A 23,452-nucleotide genomic window follows, 5' to 3' on the forward strand; every position below is an offset into this window, starting at 1 on the left:
AAGAGAAGATTCTCCCAAAAAAAGAAGTAGAAGAGAAGAATCACCAACTAGAGAGAGAAGGAGTAGAGATGATCGTTATGAGCGAAGACCCTCTCGGAGAAGTAAGGATTCGGAAAGGAAGGACAAGTCATCAAAGAGCTACACAAAATGAAGACATAAAGCTCATGTTGGTGAATGGGTATCCGGCTCCGACTTTGATAATCACTCCAAAAGAATTTACCACTCCGACTCCAAATACACTCAAGATGAAGGTGTTGCCGGTCTAGCACTTGTGTCAACCGAATCCTACTACATATTTGACTCACCAAATGAAGGAATTGGAAGATGCGTCATGGATAAAGGCCCAAAGGTATCACACCCCGAGTATGTTGATTTCAATGGTGACGAAGATGATTTGCTAGGTGATGATGATTTACTTGTTGACAACTCTGGTTATGAAAACTATGATGAACTTGCTGTTAATCATGCTAATCAAGATAAAACGAATGACAATGATAAGGAGATTGAGCGTCTAGCTAAAGAACTAAACACTCTTAAGCTAGCTCATGAAACTACCTTGGAAGATCATCTAGAACTTTTAAAGACTCATGAGAAGCTATGCTTTGAAAAGCTCAACCTTGAGCAAGAGCATGAGTTCTTAAAGGTAATCAATGATGATCTTCGCAAGAAAAGTTCTTCTTACATTGCCAAGCGTTTACTCTTGTCTACTTACATGCCACAAGTTAAATCTAGCAACAAGAACAAGAAAGATTCTTCTTCTAGCAGTAACAATAATCATGGTAAAACAATGTTGTTGCTTCTAGTAGTTCTCTTGATTCCACTAATGATTCTCTTAGACAAGTTACACTTGAGCAAGAAAATAGCTTATTGAAGGGAATTATAGAGAAAGGCCTTTAAAGAGTCCTACTGGAAGTAAGCAATTTGAGGAAATTGTACGCAAGCAGGGAAGACACCGGAAGAATCAAGGTGTTGGTTTTGAAAAAAAGTTCAATGCCAATGGAGTTGAGTGGGAAGAAGATCAATACCCCAAGACAAAGTTTGTTCCCCAACAAGAGAAGTATGATCCTACTTCCTTCCAAGGAACACAAGCTCAAGATGATCTTCCACCACAAGATCACAAGCTAAAGGGCAAGGACAAGCTTCAAGAGGAGATTGATGCATTTGAAGAAGCCCCTAAGGCATTGGTCAAGTGGGTTCACAAGACTACATCAAGTTCTACTTCATCAAGTATGACTACAACTCCAAGGATTCCCATCAAGATGGTGTGGATCCCGAAGAAGAAGAACTGGAGAGTTCTTAAGGGTGACTCCGCCAACATACTTCACTCATATCATTTTGGCAAGGACATGTGCAAACAACTTCCATATCTTTCATTAGTTCAAGGAGTCACAAACCCTCTTGTTGGTAAGACAAGGGACAAGGTAACCTAATGCATTCATGGACATCATCTCATGTGAATATCACTCTATGTCTATGGATATCCTTGTTTGTTCCTTGTGGGACTAACCCGTGTAGGTATTGAAAGTGCAACTCACTCCAAAGGATTGCTCCGAATGATCTACATCAACTTTGAGCACCGACATCTTCAACACCTACATGAAGTCATCATCGACAAAACCTAAGGTTAGTTCATCCCTCCTAGGGGGGATATCACATCTAGGGGGAGATTTACTCTAATCAATTGAGCTAAAGCAACTCTAACGATGTGAACACAACAATGCATTATGTAAAAGTGGTAACCCCACTCGTGCTTAAACGATGAGTATGACCTACGATCAAATGTTCTCATTTGACTTCTCAGTCAATATACTCATATATAGATGACCTAGTCATCGCCAAATTGCTTGATAGATGCTAGAGTGATTGTGCATGCTTTGCCACATATTTCATTTGCCATCTTATTGTGTGAGCATGTTGGTTGCATATTTTACTCATTGAGGACATCCATTTGTTGCCATGATTGTTTGTCTTTTTATCTTTTGCCAAATGGATGGACAAGAATGCCTAAGGACTTCCCCTAGCTATCTATGCTTTTCTCGTCTCAAACTCTATTCATGCTACATCACAAAGTTTGATCAAGTCAGATTCGAACCACTCTGTGCGAGGAGCACTCGGAGTCTCCGATTCGTCATAGAGTTAAACTTCCAAAACCTCTTTGTGCATTTTGGTATGACTGAGTCATCCATTTCGGTCACACCGAGATCACTAAGTTGATCTAGGTTTTCAATCTCGGTGCAACCGATTTGAACTTTTCGGTCACACCGAGTTGCAGTAACCGCTTGCGATTCTGCATCTTGGTGCCACCGAGTTGTTCCACTCAGTCACACCGACAGGTCGGGATATATATACCCACAGGTGAGATTTTGGAAATTTCTTCAAACTTCTCAGCCCGCGCGTGTGTCCTGCTCTGCCTCCTCGGGTCTCCGGATCGTCTCCTCGCTTCCAGCACTACAAAAAAGACACATCCGTGACATTTTGGGCCGAACGAATTTTTTTATGTCATACCTATGACACTTCGATGACGATAATTGTGACAAAACCCGGTATCATCATAGATGTGGTGGGGTCCTACTTCTATGACAAAAAATCATGAGATAATATGGGCTTTTCATCCTGGGCGGGCCGGAGACGCAGCTACATGACATTCTTTGGGCCGTCCATGACGGAAAAAACCATGGTAGAAGCGAGGGCGAGGAAAATATCGGGGTGTTCCCGGTTACGGTGGGTGGTCAGGGCCGAGCGATGCGCGTTTCTCTCATACATGCACGCGCGTGGGTGCGAGGCGTTGGGCTCTAACTGAACCTGAGCAATTGCACTGCAGGCTACGCCTTACTGAACCTGAGCGATCGATCGATGGCTGTTAACTGAACCAGATCGAGCGATTCCTTCGCTACTGCTGCTCACTGAAGCCGATCGATGCTGCCTCTAGATGAACAGTGAGCATTGCTGGGGGGGGGGGTTGGATGAACAGTTCCCGGTGGGGGTGGATGAACAGGACCCCGTGGTGTTGCCTCTAGATGAACAGTACCCCGATCGATCGAGCCGGTTGGGGCTGGATGAACAGGACCCCGTGGAGGGCAGGATGAAGAGGACCACCCCGTGGAGGGAAGGATGAACAGTAGACGGTGGAGGGCAGGATGAACAGTAGCCCGTGGAGGGGTGGTTGAACAGGAGCCCGTGGAGAGGGCTGGTTGAATAGTAGCCGGTGGAGTAGCGCGCGGTGGAGGCTGGATGAACAGGAGCCCGTGGATGAACAATCGCAGGTGGAGGCTGGAGGAGGTCAACGGTGGATGAACAGTAGCCCATGGAGGCTGGAGGGGGTCGACGGTGGAGATGAATAGTATCCCGTGGAGTCCCGTTTTGCGGTAGTTTCGACCGCAGTGCTCCAACACAAGTCCGTTTCCTCCCTTTTGCGGTACGCCACACCCCTTGCGATCAACAGGACCCCCGCTTCGACCGTAGGAGGTCCGTTTCGTCCGTTTTGCGGTACGCCAGACCCCTCCCGATGAACAGGACCCTGTTTCGAACGTGGCCGGTCAAACACAAGGCCGTTTCCTCCGTTCTGCGGTACGCCATGCCTCGTTTCCATCGGCTGTTCCATCCAAGCCCTCCCGATGAACACAACGACGCATTCCGTTCTGACCCAGCCGGTTGGCTCCCCATGAACACGACGACGACGCTGTTTCTCTGTTTCGACCCAGCCATGTACATGAGCCTTGGCTGTACGTATGCGTGAGTAGGCGTTCGAGACCCCGCCCATATGTACGTACGTGGCCGTATTTACTTTCTTGCACCCTGGCCGCTGTACGTACATGTACATGCTACGTGCGCGCCTCTGCTACGATACGTGCGCGCCTCTACATTGACCAGTATGTACGTACACGTTCGCGACCAGAATGACAACGCTACTTACGCTTCGACCAGGTGGGTCCCGACTGTCAGGCACTTCCTTGCGTGCGAAGATGCAGCTAGTGGGTCCCAGCAGTCAGGGTGGCAAATCATTTTTTATTGCCCGGACGCACTTCGTTGCGTGCGAAGATGTAGCTGGTGGGTCCCAGCAGTCAGGGGGAAACATCTTTTTCGCGAAATACGGTGGCCCGTCTGGTGGGTCCACGCTGTTAGGTGGAGGAATAATTATTTCGCGCATAATAAGGAGGCACTTCCTTGCTGCGGCCGTGGACCCAGTTGTCATCCTCTCCGCGTACAATCCATGTCCGATGGAAGCCGTTCCTTGACCATGTTGACCATGCCGCACCGAGAGCACCAGGGCGGTGGATGATGGCGAGGCCTAGGAAGGGGACGTCGCGGAGCCAGGGCAGACGCAACAGTGGAAGCCCGCGCGGAGAGGAGTACGAGGGTTCACTGGTTCAGCTGTGGTGAAGCCTCCGCGGCAGCACAGCCGGCCATGGGAGGCAGGAGCATGCGGCACGACCGGCGCTGCTTTGGGCGGCTGGAGCAAGAAGACCAGAGGTTGAAGAATCACAACGGCCGTTGGATGGACATCGTACGGTCACTCGAGCTAGAATCGTTCATATTGACTAAGTTGACAAAGCACTCCTCCCCGTCAACTTAGTAGGCCCACAAGTTAGCCACCCACCAAGGTGGGTCCCAACTAGCAGGGGGAGTATTCATTTTTTGTGCATAATAAGGCGACACTTCCGGTGGGTCTGAGCTGACAGCGGGGGGAACATTTTTTCGTGAAATATGGTGGCCCGTCCGGTGGGTCCCAACAGTCAGGGGGAAACATTTTTTTTGCCAAATACGGTGGTTCGTCCGGTGGGTCCCTGATGTCAGGTGGAGGAATAATTATTTTCCGCATAATAAGGAGGCACTTCCTTGCGGCTGCCGTGGACCCAGCTGTCAGCCTCTCCACGTACAGTACTCTTCCGATGGAAGTCATTCCTTGACCATGTTGACCACGCCGCGCCGAGAGCACCAGGGCGGTGGACGACGGCGAGGCCTAGAAAGGGGACGACGTGGAGCCGGGGAAGATGCGGTAGTGGATGCCCACACGTAGAGGAGTATGAGGGTTCACTGGTTCGCTGTGGTGTGAGGGTGCCGTCGCCGCAGAATAAGAGGGGGTATGGGTGAGTAGAGGGATGGCCTGGCCAGCGGTGGGAGTAGTAGGGGGCGGTGAGGCCTCTGCCGCATCGCAGCCGGCCACGGGAGGCAGGAGCACGAGGCACGACCGGCGCTGGTTTGGGCGGCTAGAGCAAGAAGACCAGAGGTTGAAGAAGCACTACGGCCATTGGATGGACATCGTACGGTCACTGGAGCTAGAATCATGCATATTGACTAAGTTAACAAACCCCTCCGTCCCAGTCAACTTAGTAGGCCCACAAGTCAGCCTGCCACTATACTGGGTCAGGGGAGTATTCATTTTTTTGTGCGTAATAAGGACGCACTTCCTTGCGTGCGAAGATATAGATGGTGGGTCCGAGCTGTCAGCGGCGGTAACAATTTTTTTGCGAAATACAGAGGCTCTTTCGGTGGGTCCCAGATGTCAGGTGGAGGAATCATTATTTTGCGCGTAATAAGGAGGCATTTCCTTGCGTGCGGCTGTGGACCTAGCTGTCAGCCTCTCCACGTACAGTCCACTTCAGATGCATGTCGGTCGTTGACCACGTTGACCAGGCCGTGCCGAGAGCACCAGGGTGGTGGACGACGACGAGGCCTAGGAAGGGAACGACACGGAGGCAGGGAAGACTCGGCAGTTGTTTCCCACGCGGAGGGGAGTACGACTGTACGAGGGTTTACTGGTTCGTCTACCGTCGCCGGAGAATAACAGCAGGTGTGGGTGAGTAGAGGGATGGCTAGGCCAGCGATGGGAGTACGGTGGGGCGGTGAGGCCTGCGCGGCAGCACAGCCGGCCACGGGGAGGAGGGAGCAGGCAGTCCCGCCGGTGATTGTTTGAGCGGCTGGAGCAGGAAGAGCAGAGATTGAAGAAGCACGACGGCCGTTGGATGGACATCCAACAGTCACTGCTTGTGCGTCAACCTTTTTTTAGGAAAGCCTCAAATCTGTGGAAAACAACATACAACCCATCTCCCATTATTTCTAATAATTTACAGCCCATTTGCTAATTCTTAAGGTTTTTTTTGGAGATCATATTCTTTTTGTTAGCATTACAACCCATATGTGGCCACGGTTAAAAAATTATACGAAATGTTGAATATTTCGGTGCGGTCCAAACTGTTTTTAATGCCGAAATTTCGAGTCACATTCAAACTGATTTTAAAAATAAATGTATATCAATATGAAATCCAACAAATTGTCCATGCATAAAAATTAATGCAATTTAAAATCTTGAAATGAAAAAAAGAAATTTGAAAGTAATTGCCTGTTTGATGTGTTTTAAATATGTACAGCCCATTTCTCATTACTGATTGGCCATTTTCTCGTCCAGCCGAATGAAGCTCTCCTCGTCTTGAAAGATTTGCAGCCAAACAGGCCTGACAAAGCGACTTACTTGGCAAATCACAAAAAAACTGGGCTAACCATTTTTAGAAAGAAAAAAAACTACTGGGCTGGTCTGTGGTAAACATAAAAGAGAAGACTGTCTAGACAGGCCAGAGTGCCCCGCACAGCCCAGTTGACACCCTGCTTCCGTCTCAAAAACAAATTAGATAAATGCCACAACAAATATGGCGATTCATAAAAATGCCACTGCAATTTCCAAACTTTGAAAAACGCCACTGCAATTTTTGCAAAGTTTGGAAAACGCCACTGCAATTTGCAAACTTTGAAAAACGCCACTCCAGACTTCAAAAAATGCCATTGGAAATGGCATGAAATGGCATTTTTCAAAGTTTGGAAATTGCAGTGGCATTTCTCAGAAACACCAGATTTGGAGTGGCATTTATCAAATTGACCCAAAACCAAAATAACTGGGCGAGCTGCTGGGTCCTTGGTGTGAGCCGCTCGTTGTGCAACTCTCTCGTTTATTGACTACGTTGACAATGGCATGGGACCCAGATGTCAGAAATCCATTAGGAAGAGCCATTTTTTATTGGATTGAAATAAGGAGGCACATGCTTGCGTACTGCCATGACTTTGGCGGGTCCCTGCTGTCATCCTCTCCACGTAGAATCATCTCCTGATTGTGTACGGGTCAACTTGGTAGGCCCACAAGTCAGCCTCTAAACCCGTGGAGGACAAATACAACCCATTAAAAAAAATAACAGCCCATTCCATACTTTCAAATGGAAAGTTCAACATTCAGAGCAAAGTAACAGGTCTGATCCACATATAGAGTACTGAACTTCCACGTTGACAACCATCATAGACAATTTAACTATCTACTCCCACTAATACTCTAGTAGCGTACAAGTACTAACTTACTCTTAGCTAACTAGACGATGCTGGCCGCCATCTGCGGTACACGCTAAACGCCAGCACCAGCGTCCTCCGCCTCGCCTCGGACTTGCCAGAGGTGCGATAGGGCATGTTGCTCGCGCGCGCTGGTCCTTTCCATGCCAGCGTGGTCCACCGAAGCTTCGGCTTCTAAGCGGGAAACCCACTTGACGAGCTTGTAGTAAAAATCGTCATCGCGAACACGTGCATGCCTGACAGCCCCCAGGGCTATTTGCCGGGCACCGGCCACCACGTAGTCGGCCCAGGTGCGGGCGCTCCGCTCATGACTCAGAGCGTCGGTGCGCTGCTGCTCCATGTCCCGCTGGCAGCGGAAATCGGCGATACACTGCTCCTCCGCCAAGCGGTCGCGCTCCAACAACTCCTTCTCCTCCGCCAGGCGGTCGCGCTCCAACAAGTCCTCGATCTCCGCATTGCCATCTAAAGACTGATAGAATGCCTCCTCCCTCCGTCTGCCTTCCGGTGAAAAACCGAACACTAGTTCCGACAGTGACCGCCTCCGGCCTCGCCTATGGCGGACGGGTGGGGGCTTGGCGGACGTGGCGAGAGCGAGGATAAGTGGCGAGCGACGTCGGGCCAGTGGGGGCTTATGAGGATAGGGAGAGTTGGGTCACGGTGCCACCATAGAAGGCCGGGAAAGAGTACTTATAGGCGGAAGGTAGCGCGACGGTCATCGGAATTCAATGCATAATTAAGCAGGCATGGCTTAGCGCGCCAGCTTGCCGTGGAAAACTAGAGAAACTGAAATTCTGACTGTGCCTTCCCGTCCCGTCCTGTCCGTACTGGGTTGCACGCCGGCATGACGGTCAAACGAGTGCACTCGAATCATCTCCCTCCTTATCAATAATGATTACATGGATTTAAAAGGCCCGCAACAATTAAATCACATCTTTTTTCGCATCAGTTAGCTGCCTTAATTACGGTCGGCTGCAGGCAGGCACTCAAAATCGCTCGTAGCCAGTATGCGGAGCAGGATGCAACGAGTCGCAGCCGAGGGCATTAGTTGATGAACTTTAGCTGGGAGATAAGGCATTTGCAAACGTTTTCGCTGATAGTTTCTTCAGATTCGCATGGCATTTTCTTCAGAGCAGCTTGTCAGTTTCTTCAGAGGTAGGCGTTTTTATTCAAAAAACTGCCACTTCGGATCTTGCGTCGCAACTAAAACAGCCAGGAGCGCATTAGTAGGCTAGCTAGTGATCGATCAGTAACTTGTAAACACTGAGCGAACAGATATAAGGAACTGTTAATGCATCTCAATGATTCACAGATCATATACAAATATGTAGCTCCAAAAGCAAAGATCAGCCACAACTAAAACCAACTAGTACGATTCCCATACATAAGATCAACATGTTAATGCATCTCAATGATTCACAGATCATATACAAATATGTAGCTCCAAAAGCAAAGATCTAGAAAAAACATATGTTCTTCCTACTAACATGGATGCTTCTCTTGGCCAACGCTTCTCTTGGCAATATATCTCAGAATGGCTATGGAAATGCCATAATAGGTAGGTATGGTGGCTGTTTTGAGGAAGATATAAGGAGGTTTATGTGTGAAAGAGCGTATCATATCACGGGGTTTGGATGCACCGGCGAAGTTTGCGCCAACTCTCAATGTGAGAAAGGGCAATGCACGGTACCGAAGAGGCTAGCAAGGATGGAAGGGTGAGAGTGCGTATAATCCATGGACTCAACATTAGTCATAAAGAACTCACATACTTATTGCAAAAATCTACAAGTCATCAAAAACCTCGGCACTACGCGCATGCTCCTAGGGGGATAGATTGGTAGGAAAAGACCATCGCTCGTCCTTGACCGCCACTCATAAGGAGGACAATCAAATAACACCTCATGTTTCAAATTTGTTACATAACGTTTACCATACATGCATGCTATGGGACTTGCAAACTTCAACACAAGAATTTCTCAATTTCACAACTACTCAACTAGCACGACTTTGATATTATTACCTCCATATCTCAAAACAATCATCAAGCATCAAACTTTTCTTAGTATTCAAAACACTCATAAGAAAATTTTACTAATCTTGAATACATAGCATATTAGGATTTTAAGCAAATTACCATGCTATTTAAGACTCTCAAAATAATCTAAGTGAAGCATGAGAGATCAATAGTTTCTATAAAACAAATCCACCACCGTGCTCTAAAAGGTATAAGTAAAGTACTAGAGCAAAACTACTTTTATGCAGTCCATGAAGTGACTATCCAATCTTTCTGTGTCTATTTTCAAATGGCACTGCATGCAGTGACTATACTATTCTCTTGTGTAGTTCAACCAAAATTGCAGTCACTTTGTGTGTTTGCAAAATAGCAACGGGCAGACATCTCTGTCTGCACAAATATCAAGCAGCTAGTAAACATATACCCACCTTGTATTTTCGTTTTAAACATGTCTCTTCCGCTTAGCATCTGTCATGTTTTGCACTGAACAATTTGATACAGTCATGTTTTGCCCTGGACAATTTCATACTGAATTGATTTGCTTGTTCAGAGCAGAAATATAGCGCCTATTCTTCATCAGACCAAGGATATCCATGTTCGTAGTGATGGAAGAGGTGAAATCGATACAACCGAAATTGAGCATCCAATCATTGAATCCTGTCCTGCACCTCCAATGTAGGTCCACCCTGCCAATAAATTCACATGCAAATCACTAGTATTACTATCTAATGACAGTACAAAAAGAGTAGCAAGATAGTAGCAAACCATGTACCTTCTTAATGAATAGCTCATAGTGCCACCAATTGGATATAATGGTTTGGAAGAAAACATGCTCCTAATGTTGAACCAGTTGGGCTTTTTGTGCAGTTCCACTAAAATCGAGCATCCCTATTTGCATAGATATTGAAAGTGTGATTACTATAAAAGTGGCACTAGTTGAAGCATAGACTCACAAATATAACCATTCCAATTTCTTAATGGGAAAAGGTAGCAAGATTGTTTCTAACCACCCGTTTGAAGGAATAAATAAGGTAACAACGGCTGATGTCAGAAAGGCATATAGAGTTCTTTCTGAAAGAATGATCGATCCCTGACCTTTCCTCTTCTTTTAAGCATATTTTGTGCAGTTCAACTAAAATAAAATGCCATCACCGCCTTGACAATTCAGTGACACTGTGCAAAGGAAATGAGTTAACATTACATCATTGTAACGCCCTCGATGCGGCTATATCTCCTACGTGTCGAAGCATGACTTAGAGGCATAACCGCATTGAAAGCAATGTCGCAAGTAAGGTAATCTTCACAACAACCCATGTAAATAGATAATAGGGGAAAAGGTACATAGTTGGCTTACACTCGCCACGTCACACAAATACATGAATAACATTACAATCATCCAATACACTCATGGTCCGACTACGGTACCAAAATAAAAGATCAACCCCAACATGCGACACAGTCCCGATCGCCCCAACTAGGCACCACTACTGATCATCAGGGAAAGACACATAGTAACGGCGTGAGTCTTCGTCGAACTCCCACTTGAGCTCAAGCGCATCATCTGGAATGGAGTCATCGGTCCCTGCATCTGGGTTGGAAGTAATCTATGAGTCACAGGGACTCAGCAATCTCGCACCCTCGCGATCAAAACTATTTAAGCTTATAGGTAAGGCAGGGTAATATGTGGAGCTGCAGCAAGCGACTAGCATATTTGGTGGCTAACCTGTTCGCAAAGGAGAGCGAGAAGAGAAGTCAAAGCACGAACGAAGAACTATAGAACAACCTACGGCAAACATTACTCCAACACCGTGTTCACTTCCCGGACTCCGCCGAGAAGAGACCATCACGGTTACACACGCAGTTGATTCATTTTAATTAAATTAAGGTTCATATATCTACAACCGGACATTAACAAATTCCCATCTGCCCATAACCGCGGGCACGACTTTCGAAAGTTCAAATCCCTACGGGGGAGTCCCAACTTAACCCATCACAAGCTCTCACGGTCAACGAAGGATATACCTTCTCCCGAGACATTCCGATCAGACTCGGTATCCCGGTTCTACAAGACAACTTTGACAATGGTAAAACAAGTCCAACAACACCGCCCGAATGTGCCGACAAATCCCGATAGGAGCTGCACATATCTCGTTCTCAGGGCACACCGGATAAGCTAAGCGTACGGGAGCCAACGTAACCCAAGTTGCCAAGGGACGGCCCCGCACGGTGCTCTGGGTTGGACCAACGCTTAGAGAAGCACTGGCCTGGGGGTTTAAAATAAAGATGACCCTTGAGTCCGCGAAACCCAAGGGAAAAAGGCTAGGTGGCAAATGGTAAAACCAAGGTTGGGCATTGCTGGAGGAGTTTTATTCAAGGCGAACTGTCAAGGGGTTCCCATTATCACCCAACCGCGTAAGGAACACAAAATCTGGGAACATAACACCAATATGACGGAAACTAGGGTGGCAAGAGTGGAACAAAACACTAGGCAAAAGGCCGAGCCTTCCACCCTTTACCAAGTATATAGATGCATTAAGATAACAAGATAATATAGTGATATCCCAACAATAAACAATGTTCCAACAAGGAACGATCTCCAATCTTCACCTGCAACTAGCAACACTATAAGAGGCGCTGAGCAAAGCGGTAACATAGCCAATCAACGGTTTGCTAGGACATGGTGGGTTAGATGTTTGACATGGAAATTTGGGGAGGCATGATAAGCAAGTGGTAGGTATCGTAGCATAGGCATAGCGAAAGAGCGAGCATCTAGCAAGCAAAGATAGAAGTGATTTCGAGGGTATGATCATCTTGCCTGCAAAGTTGTCAGAGTTGACTTGATCCTCATAAGCAAACTCAACGGGCTCCTCGTTAGCGAACTTGTCTCCCGGCTCTACCCAAACAAGACAAACAAGCAAAAGGAACACAATCAACCACGTGCAAAACTCAAGCAAATATGATGCAAACATGGTATGCTATGAGGAATGCGATATGTGATGCATATGCAAGATTTAACAAGGAATGATTGAACCTTGCCTCAACATGGAAATCCAAGAGTGCCACTGGAAAGATGAGGTGATTTTGGTTGAAATCGGTATAAAGATCACCAGAATCGGAGGCACGGTTTGAAAATGGCAAGCAAAACAAATATGGCACCGGTCTGCGATAAACAGCAAGTAGCCATCTAAATGCATCAAGATAATTATGCTACAGCACTCAAACATGGCAACAAAATACATGGCAGGGATCCACTCATGATGCTTGACAAAAGATGAACACTGAGATACGGCCAATTCATCCATTAACAGGTTCAAACAAGCATGGCAAAAATGCAAACAATAATAGGTTTCAGACTTAGTGAAATTAACACAAGTCTGGAATTTAACATCAGGTAGCACACTTTGGAGCATCAAAACTATATGCTACAGGAACTTAACATGGCAAATCAAGGCATGGTATGAAGCTACTCAAAGCACTTAACAAAAGTCCCTTAGTGACCTTGAGCCAAAAGGGATCAGAAAATAAAATTGCAAGCATGTGAACATGGCAAAAACATAATCAGATTACAGACTTGGTGAAAAACTGGAGCATGCGAAACTGTTAACGAGTAGGCATGTTCACGAGCTCGATGCACTCACTACGGAGCATGGCATGACAAACTAAGCATACACCCATCAAGAATACATATTATAAAAGATAGAAATGGCAAGAAGAACAACATAGCATGCACGGATCAACAACAACATCCTCGGCAAAATCGCTAACAAGTAAACAATCTGCCAGGATTCACGAAATAGCAAAAGTAGAGCTCGATTGACTCAAGCTAGGGTGCTCCATAAATGCAAACAAAGACATGGATGGATAGAGCACCACAATATTAAAAAATCATCCTTACTGATCATCCTCAAAAGAGGCATGGATCACTAGAAAACAACATGAACATATGGCATAATGACAAAATCAGAACAAGGACTTAGTGAAATAACTAAGTCCCTGAAATCAGCATTAACGAATGCACTACTTTGCAAGCTTGTACTAGTCACCACACATATCACAAAAATACATGGTAAGCACCTCTGTAAAGATGGCATGACATATAACAAAACACATGTAGAGCTCAGGAGCATATCATGCACACATTAATCATGGCAAAAATGACAAATAGCTATTTGGTGCAGCAGATCTGACAATTATCTCAAATAGCCCTCTTCTAACAGCATTTCGGGCATCAAGATGAGCTCAAATGAAAATGATGCAATGAGATGAAATTATGTACTCTCTGAGACGAACATTTTGATATGCTACACACCCAAAATGGAGTTACGGGTGCAAAGTTACGACATGATGAAAAACACAAAAAAATATAAGGGGAGAGGGGGAAAGTCAACCGAGTCCAGATCTAGGGTTCCTCGGCACGCGAACCGAGGCAACTCCGACGATCTCACAGCAGCTCCGGCGAGCTTGAAGAAGCGGTGGTGAGGCGAGGGTGAGGCGGATCTGGCCTCTCCCGACCGGATCCGGCGGCGGGGAAGCGGCTCCGGCCACCGCGGGGAGGTGAGGAGGCGCGGGGAGGCGAGCTTGCGGCTTCCTGTGAGCTCCTGCTGGCCGGCGATGAGGCGATGATGGCGGAGGACGGCGTCAGGCGGGCTCGGCCGCGGGGAAGAGGAGGAGGAAGCCTCGGGCGGCGGCGGGTGGCGACCCGGGCCGGGAGGGCCCCGCCTAGGCCCCAGCGGGCCGGCGCGCGGGTGGCGGAGCGATGAAGTGGGCGCGGGGCGGCGGCGAATCGGAAGGCGCCATGTGGCGCTGGCGTGCGGAATGGACGTGTCCGGCCGGCGAGATTTCGTCCGGCCACGAGGAGAGGGAGAGGGTTAGGGTTTCAGACTGCGAGATTTCGGGGAAAGGATCTATATATAGGCATAGGAGGAGCTAGGAGAGTCCAAATGAGGTGCGGTTTTCGGCCACGCGATCGTGATCGAACGCTCTAGATGATGGAGAGTGTTTTGCTGGGTTTTGGGCCAAATTGGAAGGGTGTTGGGCTGCAACACACACGAGGCCTTCTCGGTCCCTCGGCTAACCGTTGGAGTATCAAACGAAGTCCAAATGGTACGAAACTTGACAGGCGGTCTACCGGTAGTAAACCAAGGCCGCTTGGCAAGTCTTGGTCCAATATGGAAATGTTTAACCCCCACACACGAAAAGAAGTAGAAAGGACCACCGGAGGAGATAGGAGCGCCGGAATGCAAAACGGACAACAGGGAAAATGCTCGGATGCATGAGACGAACACGTATGCAAATGCAATGCACATGATGACATGATATGAGATGCATGACAAGGCAACAACACACGGAGACGAAAACCCGAACCCAAGGAAATAAAATAACTTAGTGCCGAAAACGGCAAGAGTTGGAGAACATATAAGGTAAATTACATCCGGGGTGTTACAATCATGATGTCAGGTATGTAGTCGACATGCATTAGAGACAAACTTACAGACCTCCTCCGATAACATAATGAACATTAATTTTAACAAAGGTGTGACTAGTTTTACCGGGATAATTTGAGTGAACTCTACACCCTCTGCTCCTTAATATATGACTCTTCCTTTTCCTGTGAACCAAACACCCAAGTTGACAGAAATCCTGTGTTCACAAATGCTCTGTTTCCCATGTGCATTCCTATCCTATTTCGGTGTTTTTCCTCCTATCCCTACGTTTTTTAGAATCATGCAAGCTAAATGAGCCCTTACAGAATTACTTCAGTTACAGGTAGGTGTCGAAGAAAACTTTGTGTGGTTTGTCCTGCTCCTGCCACGACATCGTCCACCTTACCTGAGCTGCTCCATCGATAGAAGTATCCTCCAAACCAGACATCGCGACTCCTGACCGTCTTTCGCCGCCTCAGATCTCCTTCCCTACCGCCGGCACCCACCGCAACGTCATCACCATCATCGACTCAGCAGATGAATCTGAGGAGTACACGGGTCCATAAGAGAGGTCACACTTTTTTGTTTACGCTTATGTTATGCATTGCTTAATATTACCTGCTACTTTATTGTCTTGTTCACCTCTTAGACTCCAAGTTAGGTCCAAATTGATGTTCAAACTTGAGTTCTAAATTAGTTGTGGGGCACATATCAAGGCAATAATGAATAGTATCTCTGTCTAATATCTGGTTCACCTATACCACACCCACATCACCTACTCTCATAGCGAGCAACCAGGACGAAACTACCACTTCCCATATCCATTTTCTGAGAGAGAACCACCTTCACTTGTGTTGAAATCAAGGGGATTCCACTCCAACCTTTGATCCTTGATTTCTAGCCCCCTCAAGGTGTGTTGCGCTCCATTCTTTCTCCTACTACCATGCCAAATCTGTGAGAGAGTGATTGAGTATTGAGGAGACTATCTTTTGAAGCACAAGAGCAAGGAGCTGATCATCAACAACACCATCTATTATCTTTTGGAGAGTTGTGTCTCCTTGATTGGTTACGTGTCAATTGGGAGCCTCCAAGATGTGGAGTTGCACCAAGGAGTTTGTAAGCGCAAGGAGATCGCCTACTTTGTGAAGACCTAACCAAGTGAGGCTATTCCTTCGTGGACATAAGCCATGGTGGAATAGGCAAGGTTGCTTCTTCGTGGACCCTTCGTGGGTGGAGCCCTCTGTAGACTCTTGCAACCGTTACCCTCCGTGGGTTGAAGTCTCCATCAACATGGACGTATGATGGCACCACCTGTTGAAACCATGCCAAAAATCATTGTGTCTTCATTGTGTTTGAAATATCCAATCCCTCCTTTACTTACATATGCAAAGTCTTTACTTTTCGCTCCTTGTCGATGTCAAAACCGGCCGATCTCGGGTAGGGGGTCCCGAACTGTGCGCCTGAGGATCGAAGGAAAGAGGAGACAAGGGTGACACGATGTTTACCCAGGTTCGGGCCCTCTTAATGGAGGTAAAACCCTACGTCCTGCTTGATTGTATTTGATGAGTATAGGGGTTACAAGAGTCGATCTACCTTGAGATCGTAATGGCTAAACCCCGGATGTCTAGCCTATGTGATTTGTCTTAGCCTCTATGGACTAAACCCTCCGGTTTATATAGACACCGGAGGGGACTAGGGTTGTACAGAGTCGGTTTACAGAGAAAGGAGACAATACATCTGAGCGCTAGGCTTGCCATCCACACAAAGGAGAGTCCCATCCGGACACGGGGAAATGTCTTTTACCTTGCATCTTCACGGCCCACCAGTCCGGCCCATATCAAATTGTCCGACACCCGAGGACCCCTTAGTCCAGGACTCCCTCAGTAGCCCCTGAACCAGTCTTCAATGATGATGTGTTCGGCACTCAGATCGTCTTTGGCATTGCAAGGCGGGTTACTTCTCCTTACATAAAATAGTCTTCTGAACAAGAGAACTATATCTGGCTATGTATCATAGTTACAGCCCTCAAACAAGGGTAGTATACTTAATAAGGCATAACTTTTTGGGTGAAGTGTCACGTCTGGCCTTGCTATTATTTCAAACCGTTTTGGCCTCCCGCTTCGCGTTTCAAGGCGCATCCTCCATTGACATGTCTTGTCAAAGCAGAGATCGTGTCCCCTTATTGCGGGATTCTCATTAATACATGTTTGGGTCATCCAACTGTGACGTTCGCCTGACCCCTTGTCAATAGGAAATTTTTAAGGCTTGTGAGGGGGCATTTTATATTCACTGCCTTTATAAGATGATAAGGACCCGCCTTTTTACCTCACGCCTTCTTCTTCCTTAGCCCTTCCATCCTCGAGCTCTAGCACCCAAGTTTCGATCTTTCCCGTCGCCACCAAACACTCCAGCCATGTCCGGATCCGGCTCGCAGGGCAAGTGGATGGCTTCCTCCATCACGGAGATGAACGTAAAGGAACTCCGGGAAGCGGGGTACTTGGCCGTGAACATCGTGCATCGGCTCCCTGCCAAAAAGTAGATCATCTCTATTCCGGAGCCCAATGAGAGGGTGGTGTTTATCCCCCACTTTCTCTGTGGACTAGGGTTTCCCCTCCACCCTTTCGTCCGCGGCCTCATGTTCTATTATGGGCTAGGTTTCCACGATCTATCCCCAAATTTCTTTCTCCACATTTCGGCGTTCATCGTGTTGTGCGAGGCGCTCCTCTGCACCACCACTTCGGCCTATGGCTTAAGGTCTTCAATGTGAAGCCGAAAGTGGTCGACGGGCAACATGCAGACTGAGGTGGAGCCATGGTGAGCAAGCTCCCCAACGTCACCTGGCCCAAAAGGCCTTTGTGGAAATAGTGAAGGGATGGCAACAAGAGTGGTTCTACATTACCGAACCTCACGGCGCCACATGGGCAGCCACTCCTGAGTTCAAGTCCGGACCCCCAATGCGGCTCACGTCGTGGATTAACAAGGGCCTGGATTGGGCGTCGTCCGACAAAGTGATGATGCCGCAGAAGCGCATCATTAATATCATGGAGAAGAACACCAATCTTGCTGATGTGATCCAGGTGATGCTTTTTCGCCGGATTCTCCCCTGCCAGCGCCGGCCTCTCCACATGTGGGAATTCAATCCGGCTGGGTCCCGGACCTTGCAGCGATTCTTTGGCACGACACACGAAGAGATCTGGAAGCTGATTTTCAAGGCCCAGAAGTCGTGGCCGGAGACGACCAAAGACATCGGCCTCGACTGCGCTCATCCGGCCACTCCAGTAAGTTTTCTGATTTCCGAGCATAACTTCAACTTGTAAATCCAAGGGGTATATGCTGAGCCTTCCATTCTTCCCTTAGGTCTGGACAAAGAAGGGGGAGAAGATCCGATGTCCGGCTCCACTGCCCAAAGACCCATCCATTCCTCTGTTAACGAGGATGCTGGTCCCAGCGCCGTACCAGGCACCGGAGAAGAAGGCCAAGAAGAAGGGCAAGGAGCCCAAAATTGGCCTTCATCGTAAAGGTACTTCCGATGCTACGTCCGAAGATACCGAAGCTCCCGCCTCCCACGAGGGAGATGAAGATGAATAGGAAGAGGAGGAGAGAAATTCTCCCCTTAAGGGCGGGAAGAAGAAAAGGGCGGCTTGCGTGGACCTAGAGGCGGAGGCGTCCAAGAAGGGGAAGATCTCCCTTTCTGACGATTCGGACTCGGACCCCGAAGCCATCCCAGAGTGGCGCCCCAGGTCAAAGCCACTGGCCGCATCATAAGTGCCCAAAAATACTGTATACATATCCGGCTTTCATGATTGCAGTTTTAACACCTTTAAGTTTCGTGCTGTAGTCTGGCTCGAGATCTCCCCCAACAATCATCGTCTTCGGGAAACTCTCTGGCACCGGAGATGGTGGAGAGCGAGACGCCTCCGCAAGCTTCTCTGCCACATGCCGTGGATGGCGCTGAGGTGTTATCCAAAAGGACTTCTCCGGGCCAGGGAGAAGTGCGGAAGGCCGCCAAGACAGCACCGGAGGGTAATGCCTCAGCTTCCGAGAACATGGGGGGGGTACAACGCCCATGGAGATTGACGACGGGGGGTGGACCGGTCCGGTCCCCAGCCGAATACCACTCTGGACACCCATACGGCTCCAGAGTCGAGCGAGAAACCCCCTTTGAAGGAGGGGGAGTGCCGACTCCACCAGTGACCTCCATCAATTCGGAGGCGCCGAACATTTTGATGGAAGCACTTCGACGTGCTTCCGTCATGGAGGAGCACCATACCTTGAAGGGTACGGTGGTTGAGAAGGTTCAGTCCGCCAAAGCGGACTGAACGAAGCCTTCACCAGCCTATTAACAGGCTTCGAGGTATGTGATGTATTATTCTTAGTTACTTTGTATATGCAAAAAATATGCCTGTGTATAGATAGTAGCCCCTGAGACTCTGTTTGTCTTTTGCAAAGACGGGCCGAACAAAGGATCAAATAGTTATTCACAGGAGATAATATATGTATCTATGTTGATAAACAGGCTTCACTGTTAGCGGCAACCGCTCAGGCCACTGAATTTTTCGAACTTAAGCAGAAGTTGGAGCGGGCCGATGAAGAACTCGTCCGGACCAACAAGCGATTTGTGGAATCGCAAGGTATGGATGGAAAAAATCATTGACACACTTAAGGGAATATGTCAATACAGAGTCTAATCTCCTTTGTTGCTAATCATATTTTTAGATAGGGCGACCGAGGGTCGAGGACCTAAAGAGCGCCCTTGCCCAAGCCAAGGAGCAGACGTGGTTGAGCCAAGTGGCCGCTGACAAAGCGGCCACAGATTTAGTGGCCGAGCAGGTCACCCGCTGTAAGTATGAGTGTCGGTGTCAAAACTGGCAGATCTTGGGTAGAGGGTCCCGAACTGTGCGTCTAGGATCGATGGTAACAGGAGACAGGGGACACAATTTTTACCCAGGTTCGGGCCCTCTCTATGGAGGTAATACCCTACGTCCTGCTTGATTGATATTGATGAATATAGGTGTTACAAGAGTTGATCTACCACGAGATCGTGATGGCTAAACCCTAGAAGCCTAGCCTATATGACTATGGTAATGAATGTGTCTTTTCTGGACTATCCTCTTCTATTTATATAGACACCGAGGGGATCTAGGGTTTACATAAAGTCGGTTACATAAGAAGGAATCTTCATAGTCGGTCGCCAAGCTTGCCCTCCACGCCAAGGAGAGTCCAATCCGGACTCAGGTATAGTCTTCGGCCTTCATGTCTTCACAGCCCATCAGTCCGGCCCAGAGATAACAGGCCGGACGCCCGAGGACCGCTTAGTCCAGGACTCCCTCAGTAGCCCCTGAACCTAGCTTAAATGACGAGGAGTTCGGCGCGCAGATTGTCTTCGGCATTTCAAGGCGGGTTCCCTTTTATCTGAACTTCAAAATAGTCTTCGGATGCGATGATAGTATCCGGACCTGTCACAGACACCACACAAAACCGTAGAGAGAATATATATATATATATATATATATATATATTTGCACAAGTCTAATCCGCTGACAGCTTTTACAATATGACATCACACCTGTCCAGTCATAATTTTGGACCGTTTCTTGTCTGCTGCTCCATGTTTCGAGACGCGGTTGACATTGGCACGTCTTTGTCAAAGCAGAGATCGTGCCCCCTTATTACGAGGTTCTCATCAATACGGGCGTGGGTGACCCAACCGTGCCGTTTTGCACGGCCCTTGGGAATAGGCGAGTTCAAGGCGAGTGGGGAGACACTTGGCATTCGCGGCCTTTATAAGGGGATAAGGATTCGCTACCTTCACCCACACCTCAACCCCTCCTCAGCCTTTCTGTCCCTGAGCTCCAGCGCCCAAGCTTCTAGCTTTTCCCTCAACTGAGAAAACACTCCAAAAATGTCCGGATCCGGAGCTGGGGGTAAGTGGATGGCCTCCTCCGTCAAGAAGAAGGATATCAAGGTGCTCTGGGAGGCCGGATATCTGGCCAAGGAGATCGCTCACCGACTCCCGGATAAGGGATAGATCGTCCCTACTTCAGAGCCCCACGAGAGGGTCGTTTTCCTCACACATTTTGTTCACGGGCTGGGTTTCCCTCTCCATCCCTTCGTTCGGGGACTAATGTTTTACTACGGGCTAGACTTCCATGACCTAGCCCCCAACTTCATCCTTAACATCACTTCATTCATTATCGTGTGCGACGCCTTCCTCCACATCCCGCCTCATTTCGCCCTATGGTTGAAGACCTTCAACATGAAGCAGAAGGTGGTGAGCGGCCAACAAGCAGAATGCGGAGGCGCCATGATGGGCAAGATGCCCAACGTTACCTGGCCCCAAGGCTCGTTCGCGGAGACGGTGAAAGGGTGGCAATCGGGGTGGTTCTATATCACCGAGCCACGCGATGCCAACTATGTGGCGACCCCCAAATTCAGATCTGGATTCCCGATGCGGCTCACCTCCTGGCAAGAGAGGGGCCTAACCTGGGGTCCCTCGGACGAACTGACTGGGCTCCAGACGTGTGTCCAGAATATGATGGATAGGAACATCAAGCTCATCAATGTGGTCCAGGTCATGCTCATTCGTCGGGTTCTTCCGTGCCAATGCCGGACTTGCTATTTGTGGGAGTACGATCCGGCCAAACACCAGATGCTACAAGAGCCCTATGGCACAATGCACGAAGAAATCTGGAAAGTGCTCTTTAAGGCCGGCGAGACGCCACCACCCACGACCGAAGATCGTGTGCTTAGCTTAAAACGCCAGGCTTACCCGGTAAGCTCTTCCAATGTTTTCAAGGCGTACCCTTTACTAGCATATTTTGAGAAAAAGCCTAAGCCTTCCTACCCGTGTTTTCAGGCCTGGATCAAGATAGCGGAGGGGATTAACAGTCCGGCTCCGCTACCCGAAGACCAAGAATTCCCATTGTTGATGAAAATGCTTTTTCCAGCACCTTATGAGGTGCTGGAGAAGACGACCAAGAAAGCGGCCAAAGGGGCCAAGAAGGGCCTGCGCCGAAAAGGCGCTCCGGACATGATGTCCGAAGATGAAACTTCCTCTTCGTCCGCCGATGACGATGACGAAGAGGAAGAAGAAAGCGACTCCCCACCTAAAGTGGGGAGGAAGAAGAGGGCGGCCTCCACAAGTCCGGAGGCGGGATCGCCTAAAAGGGTGAGAGGTTCCCATGCAGATAACTCCGTGTGGGATGTGGACAGCAGTCTGGAATGACCTCGCCGGACCAAGCCTCAAGCCACCTTGTAAGTACCGGGATCCGAAAACATCTAGCTTTCCCAGTTTGTAATATTGATGAACCTTGTTATTGCAGTCTAGCGCGCGATGGCTCCCCACGATCTTCGTCCGAGGGATCGCTAGACTCGAAGGAGATGGATAGCATGTCTCCACCACCTGCTCATTCCGTCTCTCCCAAGGGTGATGACAAGGTGGTGTCGCCAAAGATCATCCCTGACCGAGGGGGGGGGGGCTTCCGCAGATCGTCCGGGTGGTGCCTCAGGACGATTCCTCAATTGCCGGACGCATGGGGGAACAGCCCCTGCGAGGACCAGTGACGGGGGCCAGGTTCCCCTTCGGACCTGAGCCGGGTACCATTCTAGAGACCTATGTGGCTCCGGAGTCTAGCGAACGACATGCTCCGAGAGGAGGGAGTGTGCCTATTCCGCCGGTGACCTCTATCCAACTAGAGGCACCAGATAGCCTGCTGGAGGTGCTACGAGGCGCCTCTATTGTGGATGCACAACGCGCCCTTATGGGCACGGTAATAGAGAAGGTCCAGTTCGTGAAAAGTGGACTGACCAAAGCCTGCACTAGCCTTCTATCAGGCTTTGAGGTAAGTAATGCGTTTGTGGGAAGAATATCACAGTATAGACAGTAGCCCCTGATGCTCTGTTTGGTGTTCGGAAAGAAGAAGCCGAACAGAGGATCGAAGAGAAAAAATCGCAGGAGTCTAACATAAGTTGTCTTTGTGAATGAGCAGGTGTCGCTGCAGGCTGCCACCGCTCATGCTGCAGAGGTCTATGGACTGAAGCGGGAACTGGAGCGGGCCGGGGAAGAGCTCGGCCTCATAAAGAAGCAGCTAGAGGATAGCCAAGGTATGTGCTGATCTGCTGGTACCTTTTAAGAAAAAAAATGAAAAGTCCATCCAGACTGAGTTGTCGTGGACTTGATTAGGGGCCACGACCGAGGTGGCAGCCCTTAAGAAGGCGCTGGCCGAGGCCGAGGATAAAGCAGCCAAGGAGCGTGCCATGAGTGAGAAGCACGAGGCCCAGGTTGGCGAGGCGCAGCAACAGCTCCAAGACGCGATCGAGAGATTTGAGTCCTTGGAGCGTGATTGTAAGGCACAAGAGTCCGAACTGGCGACGGCTTGCTAGAGCACACAGGATGCACGAGCCGAAGCCTAGAACGCCCTCTAGGAAATTCAGGCGGCCAAGGAGATTACGGCGGGTAATTTTTTCACCATGCAAAGCAAGTATGTAAAAGAAAACGTTCCATGTACTTATCCGAATTCGGATTTTCCAGGGGCGTTTGCGGATCTGCCGTGCAGTATATCAGATGCTGCCGAGTATTACAGAGCCGAAGAAGGGATGTCTACGGAGAAGCTATTCTAGTCCCAGTATCTTGGACCCGAACATCTGTTGCCCTTCATCGACCAGCTAAAGCAGTTGGTCGAGCTACACA

Source organism: Triticum urartu, chromosome 1A (genome assembly GCF_056163025.1).
Source record: "Triticum urartu cultivar PI428250 chromosome 1A, HENAU_Tu73, whole genome shotgun sequence".
Classification (NCBI taxonomy): domain Eukaryota; kingdom Viridiplantae; phylum Streptophyta; class Magnoliopsida; order Poales; family Poaceae; genus Triticum; species Triticum urartu.